This window comes from Odocoileus virginianus, chromosome 1 (genome assembly GCF_023699985.2).
Source record: "Odocoileus virginianus isolate 20LAN1187 ecotype Illinois chromosome 1, Ovbor_1.2, whole genome shotgun sequence".
NCBI classification, from domain to species: Eukaryota; Metazoa; Chordata; class Mammalia; order Artiodactyla; family Cervidae; genus Odocoileus; species Odocoileus virginianus.
The window spans coordinates 59,902,859-59,915,108 of record NC_069674.1 but is presented as its reverse complement, the minus strand read 5'-3'; the positions used below and the strand labels follow the sequence as shown (position 1 = coordinate 59,915,108).

General features: G+C 40.9%; 1 protein-coding gene and 1 long non-coding RNA gene across 2 annotated transcripts in view; both read right to left on the bottom strand.

Annotated features, from left to right (window-relative positions):
- IFRD1 (interferon related developmental regulator 1) overlaps positions 1-798 on the bottom strand; it is a 52,348-nt gene extending 51,550 nt beyond the window's left edge. The window contains exon 1 of the mRNA XM_070468532.1: positions 781-798. The gene's annotated coding sequence lies outside the window, so the exon portion shown is untranslated. The remainder of the gene's footprint in view (positions 1-780) is intronic.
- Positions 799-7,086: 6,288 nt separating this feature from the next.
- LOC110134730 (uncharacterized) overlaps positions 7,087-12,250 on the bottom strand; it is a 40,834-nt gene continuing 35,670 nt past the window's right edge. Inside the window, exon 3 of the long non-coding RNA XR_011488091.1 lies at positions 7,087-9,155. This is a non-coding gene — a long non-coding RNA (uncharacterized lncRNA). The remainder of the gene's footprint in view (positions 9,156-12,250) is intronic.

Below are 12,250 nucleotides of genomic sequence, written 5' to 3'. Positions count from 1 at the left end.
TTTATAAAGATCATTTTCTATGTTCCTAGGGATGTAAGGCAAGCAAGACAAAATCCCTGACTTCACAGAGCTTGATTTTGAAGGAAAACACGTACATTTCAACAATAACCTTCTGAAGACAATGCCCAGCATCTACAGCCTGACCCAGTTACTTGAAGAGTGAAATTTCCAGGGAGGGTAGGAGGCCGAGTGACAGTATGAGAGATGCCTCATACTCACATACTCAATGTGACATCATTCACATGTCACACTGAGTATGAGAGATGCCTCATACTCACATACTCAATGTGACATCATTCACATGTCACACTGAATATACATCAGTCCCTTGGTGGCTGGAAGAATACCGATTATCTAGGTAATAAGTCCACGGAACGCATACATGAAAAGCAAAGATGACAAAACTTGTCCATCTTGAAGACATGTTAGAAGGTAAACAAACCTCTAAGGGAGGACATTATGTGCCCATAAAGGGGCAGTGGTTTTCCCACCCTGATTTTCCACCAGTAGCATATGCTTCCCTCCCTCTATCCTTCTCTTCTCATCACATTCCTGGTCTGCTATGTGCTTTTCATTTTCTCCATGCTCTCCCGCCCAGGATCACCTTCTGATTTGTGTTTAAGCTCAATAAACCATTTCTAATCTCTGCCAGGCGGTAGAGGGTACAGGTGAAGAGCATAGACTTATGTGAAAAGGCTTAAGTAGGACTCTCAGTCCTTGAGCAATGAACATCTCTAAGCCTCAGCTTTCTTGTCTGCAAATGCAAATAATAACACCTACCTTGTGGCCTGCTTCTGAGAATTAAAAGCGATGTTCCTGTCAAGTCTTCATGAAATGTCAGCACCTGGCAATCACCAATGAATGACAACGAATCAATTGTCATTTATGACAATAAATCACCTATAAATAGGTGACAATGTGACCAGATAAAGCAGCTGATGTCAGCCCACCCAAAGCCTGACCAGTTTGGGCTATTGAGTGAAGTTTAAAAATAAAAGAATAAAAGAGCATTAAACATCAGGATGAATTACACAGCCCTTCTGGATCAGCCTTCTACTACATTTACCTAGAATGAACCAGAGGCCAGAAGGAGAATAGTCCAGTTTTAACAGCAGTCAGCCTTGGGCCTCTGGGATTGGCCTTAATAATAGTAATAATAGGAAATGCTGAGTCATCCAGCCCCCAGGGTGAGGTGGGAACTGAAATTCTCTATGGCAGGCCTCCCTTCCAGAGCCTACTCATCCACTCTGATCTCCTGACCCACTTGCCGCTGACCTTTTCTTTGTCTCAGGCCTATTTATGTTCTCATCTCTTGCCCACTGATCCAACTGGTTATTTTCCTTCCATGGGCATGAACCTCCCAACCTCAGTTCTTGAGCCACAGCCAAATGAGCAGGTGCTCTTACCTGGGAATTTCCACCCGCTAATCAGGGGAGGCTCTGGGCAGAGGAAGGTGCTAACTTTCTTCCTGGGAACATTGCTCAGATTCTTCTTTTAAAAGGGCTGAATGGGGGAAGGGGGGAACAAATTAAAAAACTTGCTCATAGTGGAAACGGATGAAAGTGAAGGAAAGGGAAAAAATTAGATGTGTTTTGCAGAAGATAGATCAGTGCAACTACTCATCTATTTCTATGATGAATTTCCTAATCCGATCTGTGCAGTCTGAGGGTGCTGCCAGAGTTATGGAGGTGGCTTGTCATCTCTTCTCTGTTATAAATTCTCCCATAATAAATATCAGTGTTGGTAACTAATTGACCTGTGCTTTATGCAGTAGGACCATGAGATGAATGGTTGGTTCTGATTTTCAGGCTGCAAACCCCTGAGACAGGCTGCAGATGCCCAGAGTTAGCGAGCTGGTCAACACCCTATTAAAATAGAGCCACACCGGAAATGCATTTCAGCATCTTCACTAACCGGAGAACCTGTGTTGACAAAAATACTTGCCCCTTGAAGTTCTGAGTGTACAGCTGCCAGCCCCATGCTCCCTTCTAAGCCCTCACTTCCTATTTCCTCAGTTGTGAAATGTGGAGTGGTTAGAAGTCTCATGCACAAGGTCTGAATGGTCACAAAGGCCTTCTCTGTGCCCCTCTTGCAACCCTGACCACAGCCCCTGCAAGTGACAGCAGGTGGGAGTGGCCGGCAGTCCAAGGAGCAGCAGCCACCAATTCAGCCACTTCCTTCCCTCTTGGGTTCCAATCTCTGATAAGCGGCCTCAGCCACCTCCCCCCAAACCCGGTGATGCAAACACAGCCATCTGGCTGTGCGGACATGCACAACCTGGCCGTGACATCTTCTCCATACTGACCACCAAGCGTGGCTGTAGCATGGGTGAGGGCTTCCAGCCTGGCTGCTCCATGCATGACCCTCCAGAAGGGCCATTGAAGAGGATCCCTTTCCAGCAGAGAGAGAGGGTGCAGCTCTCCACAGGAGACATGCACCCCCACTCTACTCTCTGGCTCATGTCAGCCACTGTTAGCCAGCACTTAAAAAGACTTACAGGCTTCCCTAGTGGCTCAGTGGTAAAGAATCTGCCTGCCGATGCAGGTGACACGGGTTTGATCCCTGGTCCAGAATGATCCCACATGCCGTGGGGCAACTATGCCCGTGAGCCACAACTACTGAACCTGTGCTCTAAAGCTCAGAAGCTGCAACTACTGAGCCTGTGCCACACCTGAAGTCCATGCTCCCTAGAGGCTATGCTCCACAACAAGAGAAGCCACTGCAATGAGAAGCCTGCACATCACAACTAGAGAACAGCCCCCATTTGCCTCAACTAGAGAAAAGCCTGCAGAACAATGAAGACCCAGCACAGCCATAAATAAAGAAATATTATTTTGGTGCAAAAGTAATCATGGTTTTGCATTGTTGAACTTTGCTGTTTGCTATGAGAATACATTCTTAAATAAATGTGGTTATGTTATACATTATCATTTTAATGCACATTTCTTACTTTATGGTTTTTTGGTTTTATTTTTCTTTTTTTGCTGATGACTTGTTACTTTCTGTTTATTTTATATTTATTTAGACTAGGGAAATCAGTTCAGTTCAGTCTCTCAGTCGTGTCTGACTCTTTGTGACCCCATGGACTGCAGTATGGCAGGCTTTCCTGTCCATCACCAACTCTTGGAGCTTACTCTAACTCATGTCCATCGAGTCGGTGATACCATCCAGCCATCTCATCCTCTGTCATCCCCTTCTCCTCCCGCCTTCAATCTTTCCTAACATCAGGGTCTTCTCCAGTCAGTTCTTCGCATCAGGTGGTCAGAATATTGGAGTTTCAGCTTCAGCATCAGTCCTTCCAATGAATAGGAAATGACAAAAAGCAAATTTGAGCAATTTTCTTATTCTAGCTCAAAATGAATCATAAAGCAGCAGAGACAACTTACAACATCAACGTATTTGGCTCAGGAACTGTGAGCAAAAGTATAGTGCAGTGGTGGTTCAAGAAGTTTTGCAAAGGAGACAAGAGCCTTGAAAATGAGGAGCGCAGTGGCTGGCCATCGGAAGTTGACAATAGAGAGGATCATTGAAGCTGATTCTGTTTAAAAACTATGATTCTGTTAAAACTATATGAAAAGTCGCTGAAGAACTCCACGTTGACCATTCTATGGTCCTTCGGCATTTGGAGCAAGTGGCAAAGGTGAAAAGGCTTGATAAGTGGGTGCCTCAGGAGCTGACTGAAAAAAAAAATCATCTTTGTGAAGTGTCATCTTCTCTTACAACAACAAACCATTTCTCAATCGATTGTGACTTGTGGCAAAAAGCAATGACCAGCTAAGTGGCTGGACCAAGAAGAAGCTCCAAAGCACTTCCAAAGCCAAATTTGTACCAAAAAAACCGTCATGGTCCCTGTTTGGTGGTCTGCTGCCTGTCTGATCCACTACAGCTTTCTGAATCCCAGCAAAACCATTGCATCTGAGAAGCATGCTCAGCAGAAGGCACTGAGAACTGCAAGGCCTGCAGCTGGCACTGGTCAATAGAAAGGGCCTAGTTCTTCCCCACGACGTGAGTGATCGCACATCGCATGACCAATGCTTCAAGAGTTGAACGAACTGGGCTACAAAGTTTTGCCTCATCTGCCATATTCACCCAAGCTCTTGCCAACTGACTACCACTTCTTCAAACATTTTGACAACTTTTTTCAGGGAAAATGCTTCCACAATCAGAAGGAGGCACAAAATGCTTTCCGAGAGTTTATCAAATCCCAAAGCATAGATTTTTACACTACAGGAATAAGCAAACTTATTTCTCATTGGCAAAAATGTGTTCATTGTATTGGTTCCTATTTTGATTAATATAGATGTGTTTCAGCCTAGTTAAAATGATTTAAAATTCACAGCCTGAAACTGCAATTACATTTGCACCAACCTAGTAAAGACTTGTCATCTGCTCACTAGGTCCTAAAAGTTCTGATTTACTCCAACACTTGTGCCAAAGATCAAGTCCTCAGTTTTCATTCTTATTCACATTTGTTTGTAGGCTGATTTTTCTTCGGGTCCTGGTCGGTGTGTTCATATCAATTCTTTTGGTTGTTAATGAAATGAACCAACATGAACTCATCTAGTTAGCTGGATTTTTTTGTTGTGAGTTATTACTTAATGAGAAATGGGACGGAATCATGGAAAGAGAAAAAAAAATTTAACTGTTAAAGGTTACAAAAATGATCATTTTATTAACATTTTCTGATTATAAAACTGCTATATAATCATTTTATAAGATATGGCAAGCCCAGGAAAGTTTAAATCACCAAGATAAAAAGCACAATAATCTCAACTTCCCACAGTAATAACTGTCCACACTTTGATATACCGATATTTCCTTCCAATCCCTTTTCCCTACAGTCTTTAGTGGGACCAGGAGGCCTGTTTTTATTAACAACGCTCTTCAGCCAAGAACAGGCGCTGTGCTAGGAAACTGACATAAATATTTGCTTGCTTTCCAGCAACTTGGAAACATAGGTGTTGCTGAAATTGTGGAAACTGAGCCCCAAGAAGATAAATTAGTTCAAGTTAGTTCAAATCACTCCCAGAGCAAAATTTTCTAAGAAGTGGACTCCAAACTGAAGCCTGCTAGTGAATTTTACAGAGAGAATGAAATGATGAGAGGAATGTGGGAAGGTTGATGCTATTCTTAGTGAGAGTTCAATCTATCCAGTTTATTATGGAATTTGATCTACTGAAAGAAATTTCTTCATTTGTATATAGCCATTTTAAAAAGAGACACTTTATTTCTAAACCCCAAACATTCACTGCTGGTCATTATAAGAAAGACCAGAAAGAAATAACTAGAAAGAAATGGAGACATACTTCTGAAATATCTGCAAAGCAGCTCAGCTGGAAGTTTGTACACAAAAGGAGAAAGAGTAAATCGTTAGCAGTTTGGGCCACAGTCAACACAGCATGAAGCTGGGCAATGTCTTGACTGCTAGGGACTGCCAGCTGCAGATAAAGTCCCAGTGATGGGGTCCCGGGTTATTGGCCAGACATGAATAACAGCAATGAGGACAGAAATGTAATTGGAAGTTCTGCTAAAATCATCTGGGCTCAGACAAAAATATATATTTAGCAATTCCTGTACTAGCCCACTACTAGCTTTGGAGCATTAAAGGAAGAACATACAAGAAAGGCTTCTCTCATTTGCAGCAGCATGAATGGACCTAGAGATTATCTCATTAAGTGAAGTCATACAGAGAAAGACAAATATCATATGATATCACTAATATGTGCAATATTAAAAAATTATTTAAATGAACTTATTTACAAAACAGAAATAGACTCACAGATGTAGAAAACAAACTTGTGGTTTCCAAAGGGGATAGCTGGGGGCTGGGGAATAAATTAGGAGTTTTGGGTTAATATATACATACTACTATATATAAAACAGAAGGAAAATAAGGAACTACTGTATAGCAAAAGAAATTATATTCAACATCTTATCCTATAATGGAAAAGAATCTGAAAAAATACATATACATAAAGAATACATACATAGACACACACAAACTGAATCACTTTGCTGTATACTTGAAACTAACACAACATTGTAAATTAACTACACTTCATTTATCTATGCTTTTATTTTTAAACTTTTTTAATTCTTTGTCTTTAAAAAGTTGGAATATAGTTGATTTACAATGTTATCTTAGTTCCAGATGTACAGCAAAGTGAGTCAGTGATACATATACATATATCCGCTCTTTTTTAGATTCTTTTCCCATATAGGCCATTTCACAGTACTGCTAGAGTTCCCTGTGCTATACATTAGGTCCTTATTAAACTTCAAATTTTTAAAAAAAAGACTAAATAAAAGAGAGAGAGAGAGAAATGGCTTCATTGCCCACAAGGAGCTTAATTCGTTCAACAAATATTTATTGAGTTCTTACTATATGCCAGACACTGTGTGAGCTGTTCGGATTATCAGTGAACAAAACAAAGACCAACCCCCACCCAATGGAGCTGACTATTCAGTAGGAAAAGACAGACCACAGAAAGCAACCAGTAAACTGAGGCAAGCTATATAAATTCCACAGTTTTCAATGGTTAGAGTAAGAAGAGGAAGCCTTACCAGGAAAGCTCACAAGTCAACGGTCAACAAGGAAACATACCTGGTCCTTCAATCAGTTATTCACACAAAATTCATTTATTTTCAATGTTAGGGTTGCTTTTATTTTTCTCTTTCATTTTATTATTAGTTTTAAAATTTGTAAGCTGTTTCCGCTGTTTACTATATTTAGAGAAGTGTAACCTCCTCCTCAAGAGGCAGGTCAGGTGGTCTGGTATTCTCATCTCTTTCAGGATTTTCCACAGTTTATTGTGATCCACACAGTCAAAGGCTTTGGGATAGTATGTATGGATGTGAGAGTTGGACTGTGAAGAAAGCTGAGCACTGAAGAATTGATGCTTTTGAACTGTGGTGTTGGAGAAGACTCTTGAGAATCCCTTGGACTGCAAGGAGATCCAACCAGTCCATCCTAAAGGAGATCAGTCCTGGGTGTTCATTGGAAGGACTGATGCTGAAGCTGAAACTCCAATACTTTGGCCACCTCATGAGAAGAGTTGACTCACTGGAAAAGACCCTGATGCTGGAAGAGATTGAGGGCAGGAGGAGAAGGGGACAACAGAGGATGAGATGGCTGGATGGCATCACCGACTTGATGGGCATGAGTCTGAGTAAACTCCGGGAGTTGGTGATGGACAGGGAGGCCTGGCGTGCTGCAGTCCGTGGGGTCATTAAGAATTGGACACGACTGAGCGACTGAACTGAACTGAACCTCCTCCTCTGTCTTCTTGGTCCCTTTCTCCTGCTCCTTCTAGGAAATCATATTTACTAACTTTTTTTGAGAGCCAGCTACTGTTTTCATTTCTTTCTTATCTACTAATTTTTTATTTATTCCATGACCTTTGTTTTGGGCAAAAATAAGCAAATATTTTTATTTCCTTATACAAAAGGTAGGGCTCTGTACCTGTTATTTACTTATCTAATCTTGGTTCTGAATCTTGCAAAAGCAAGCTCCTAAAAAGGGAGCCATTTTTTCTTTTCTAATAGCTTTTCTATTTTTTATGTAACAAGTTCCCTTTTGATGGATATTTGGATTGTTTATAATCTTTTGCAATTATAAACAATGTCAGAATGAATAACTCCCTGCACATAGTCATGAATTTATAGAGAATCTTAAAAATAGAACTGCTAAGTCAATAGACAAATGCATGTGCAGCTGTATTAGCTAAGTCCAAATTACTTTCCATAGAGGCTGGACCATTTTGAACTCCCAACAATTATGAGAATGCCTGTTTCTCCACAGCCTCACCCACAGAGAGTACTATCAAATGTTTTGAATTTTGCCAGTCAGATAGGTGAGCATTTGTTATTTTAAAACAGTTATAATTCAATTTTCTCTTAATAGAAGTAAGATTGAGCAGCTGTTTAGATACATAAGGGACATTTTTCTGTTTTGTTCTGTTTTCCTTTTTTTTTATTGTTTTTTTGTTTTTTGTTTGTTTTCCTTTTTTGAACAGACTATTCATATCTTTTGTCCATTCTGCTTTCTTTTTTTTTTTTTTTTTTTTTTCAGAATTTTCCTGGGTATTCTTGTTTGGAATCAGCTTTTCTGATTCCAGTGGTGGGGGGGAAGGTCACTTTTAACACAGTCATCATAAACGCTCATATTAGCTTGAGGAGAACCAGCATCTGGCACTGTGCTGTTGGATCCAAGAACGTGGTGTCTCCATGTCTGTTCAACTCTACTTCTGTCCTTCACAGGAGAGCTTTGAAGTTTTCCTCCTATCTGTTTTGCACATTTCTTTGTACTCATTTGGCAAAACCACAACAGGATGCAGCTGAACTGAACGTGGTTGGAGAAAAGCCCATGATCATACTGACTGGTCTTAATTTACATTTATTACCACAAACCTCAAGTGGTACCTTAGTGCTCATAGGCAGTCACACTGCCCTGTCTTTCAGCCTCCTGCTCCCCTAGACAGCTATTCACACTCTCTCTTCCTCTCCTCCCCTATTCTCACTCAGCTCACCGAGAAAACCACACACAATAAAAAAGAAGAAATCAAGAGAGAACTTCTGCAGCTTTCCAATAGGAAAATAATGCCAGCCACCCAAATTCAAATCTACTCACATACCCTCCTGCTGGGGGTGGAAAAAAATACAGATCAATACAGAGAGAGAAAAGCTTGTATCTTCAGAATAACTAGGAGACAGAATAATGCAAATTTTAATTTAGATGTAAATAAGAAAGTAGAAATCCAGAGTAGCAGTCACTTAGAGTTTACTCCAGAACATCAGACTTGTGAGAACTGGGTAGAAGAGAAGAGAGAGCAGCAGGGTAGCAGAACCTAAATAACATCAGCTGGGGTTCACCACCAGCAGGAGAGAGGGGGGAACCAGGTCTAAGACGGTGAGCTGGTTCACGCTCCTCCACTGAGCTCTCCAGGGAAGGGCTGATCTTACCCAAGTGTGTGTGGTCCATCTTGACCACTGCAGGGAGACTGGGGGATGCCCAGGAAGGCAGGTCACAGCCAGAATGAGGGTTCCTGCATCACTCCAGGAAAGTCTAGGGCATGCGTGAAGGCTTGATTTCCATGACTGAGGCCTCTTCTAAATTCAGTTGATGGGGGTGAAGGCCTGGAGAACTGACAGTCACACTGGGAAAACAAGACAAACACCAAGCAATTAATAACCAAGACAGAATGATACAGCTTATATTTACACACTGATATATCTGTTAAATTATGCAGTAGAGACAAGTCAGGAGTAGTACAGTATACAATAAGGTGCTAATCAAAGGAGGCAGGGGTAAATACAAAAGATGGTTGAGAATGGACATGTGTCCTGAGCTGGAACCATCAGGGCATGGGTATCTTGATGAGAAATGGAGCCTCAAGGTAGATTCTTACCTCTGGCAAAAGATTAAGGAGACTTTTACCAAATGGACTTAAAAATGAACAGGTCAGAGGGTGTACATTGGTGATCATAAGGTAGCTGATGGACGTGTTTCCATAAAAAGGTCTCAATTTAACCAGCAGAGGGCAAGAGAACACCGAAATTGTTCCAGAATTTATGGTTTTATAAATGTACGGAATTGAAGGACTGTAGATAGGTGTGTCTTTGCAAAAGCAAACAACAAAAATAATCACAAATGTAGCCGTTTTGAAAAATAATATATTTAAAAACTGCATGTCTAAAGCAGATAGATTACTGTTTCAACAAATTCTTGCTGTTTTAAAATTGAAAATCACACTTTCTTTAAATGGTACATGCATTTCTTTATAGATCCTTACATGCTTGACAAAATTTGAGAATATGTCTGAATAATATGACCTAACATTTTGAGAAACACTCTTGTTTGAAGATCCCATAAAGGCTCTAAAATTTCAATAATCATACATAGCAGTATTTATTTATTTATTTATTTTGCTTTTGTTTTTTCATTTATTTTTATTAGTTGGAGGCTAATTACTTTACAATATTGTAGTGGTTTTGGCCATACACTGACATGAATCAGCCATGGATTTACATGTATTCCCCATCCCAATCTCCCCTCCCACCTCCCTCCCCATCCCATCCCTCTGGGTCATCCCAGTGCACCAGCCCTGAGCACCTGTCTCATGCATCCAACCTGGGCTGGTGATCTGTTTCAGCCTTGATAGTATACTTGTGCCTCACTTCTGTGCACATAGCAGTGATTAATATGATAAGTCTCAGAAACAGATATCTCTGAAGAACTTAATACTATTGTAAATGCAGCATGTTTGGTAAAATGGGCTAACAAATGTCAAAATGTTAAATGGGTTTTTTTTTTTTTAAAACAAACCTGTTTAATCTACCAGCTAAGTAAAAACGGAGGCAGAACTAGTGAGAACGGCCCTTTCTAGTAGATAGAGAGCAAGAACAGGCTTGAACCTCAGCAAACTCTTGAGGCCACCGGCTACATGTCTGCTCCCTCCAGGGTCTATCAGCTCTTCTCATGCTGCAAAAACAATCTTTGCTCCTCAAATGAAGTTTCAAACCCACAGACTCCAGACCCACATAAAGAAATTGAAGCAAAGTTCCTCCAGGTGTTTAAAATGTGCCAATGTGCCATTCACACAGTTAATTTGAGAATGGCAGGAGAGTATAAAATCCCCCAGACTGGAAGCCTAGAAACCAGGGTTCTGGCTCTAAGGTGGAGATTAACTGGGTAAACCACCGAACCTCTCTGGTCCACATAGTTTTTCATCTATGAAAGGAAAGTATAAGAGCAGGTGATCTCAAAGATCCCAACCAACTCATAGATCCTAAAATACTATTCATTTTGTCCCTGCCTTCTGTTTCCCCATCTCAGTTAACATGTGAGCTAACAAAAGTGTAAGATACTAGTCTCTGTACAGGAAAATGTGTAATTTAAGAAAAGACTCGTGAAGACAAGACCCTGAGAAAATAAATCTCTACCAATAGACTTCCAAACCTGAAAGCAGGATGTAAGGGCATTCATTTTATTTAATTTCATATGCTGAGTGGAGGATTTTGGTGCTGTTCAAACCACATTTTTGAAGTCAGCTTCAGCTTGGATATACAGCCTGCTTTTACACATCCCTGAGTCTTACTGAACCATGATCCCTGGGGGTTCCTAGGTCATGAACAATCCATGTAGCAACGAAGACAATTAACAGAAGGTAGGTCAGCTAGTTACAATACTCCTGTAGGCTGTGGAGTAAGGAAGCATTATTTCCTGCCCAGACTTTAGACCATCTGTACTGGCTGAAACATACTCAGCACTAATGAACAGAAGAGTCAACCAGAGGAGCTTAAACCATAAGGAACAAGAAGTTCAGAGCTGCTTTTTCAGAGCTACTTTTCGAGGGTGGTTGGCAGCTCAGTGGTTTCATCCAGAGAATTAAAACCTGCTTGTCTCCAGATGTCTGCCAGGTCCCAGGCAGCCCAGCCTCACATACCAGCCCTATAAGCAGGGAGGGATGAAGGGCAAATGTAGCTTTCTTCTCCTGCATCTCTTGTTTCTTCTCAGGGAGGAAAAACACTCCCCCCCACCCTTGACTTGCTCTTATATTTCATTGGCTAGGACCAGATCACATTTATTTCTAGCAGTTCTAGAGGCTGGGAAGTCTAAGATCAAAGTACCAACTGAATGAGAAATCCTCAACAAAATACTAACAAACCAGATTCAACAGCATTATAAAAGGATCATACACCATGATCAAGTGTGGCTTATCACTAGGATGCAATGATGAATCAACAATTACAAATCAATAAATGTGCTACATCACATTAACAGAATAAAGGAGAAAAATCACGTGATCATTTAAATCAATGCAGAAAGAACATTTTAAAAGAATTTCTATTTTATATTGGAATATAGTTGATTTGTGGATTTTTACATGGCTCAGTGGTAAAGAACCTGCCTGTCAATGCAGGAGACCTGGGTTTGATCCCTTCATTTGGAAGATCACCAGAACAGAATGGCTACCCACTCCAGTATTGTTGCCGGGAAAACCCCATAGACAGAGGGGCCTGGAAGGCTATATAGTCCAAGGAGTTGAAAAGAGTCAGACACGACTGAGCATACATGCATGAAACAAACAGCTGATTTACAATATGGGTGAGAGCAGTTGTTTCATAAAGGCACTAACCCCATTCACGAGGGCAGTGCCTTCATGAGCTAATCATTTGCCAGTGACTCTACTCCAAATACCATCACACTAGGGATTAGGGCTTCAACATATGAATCTGGGGAAATAGAAGC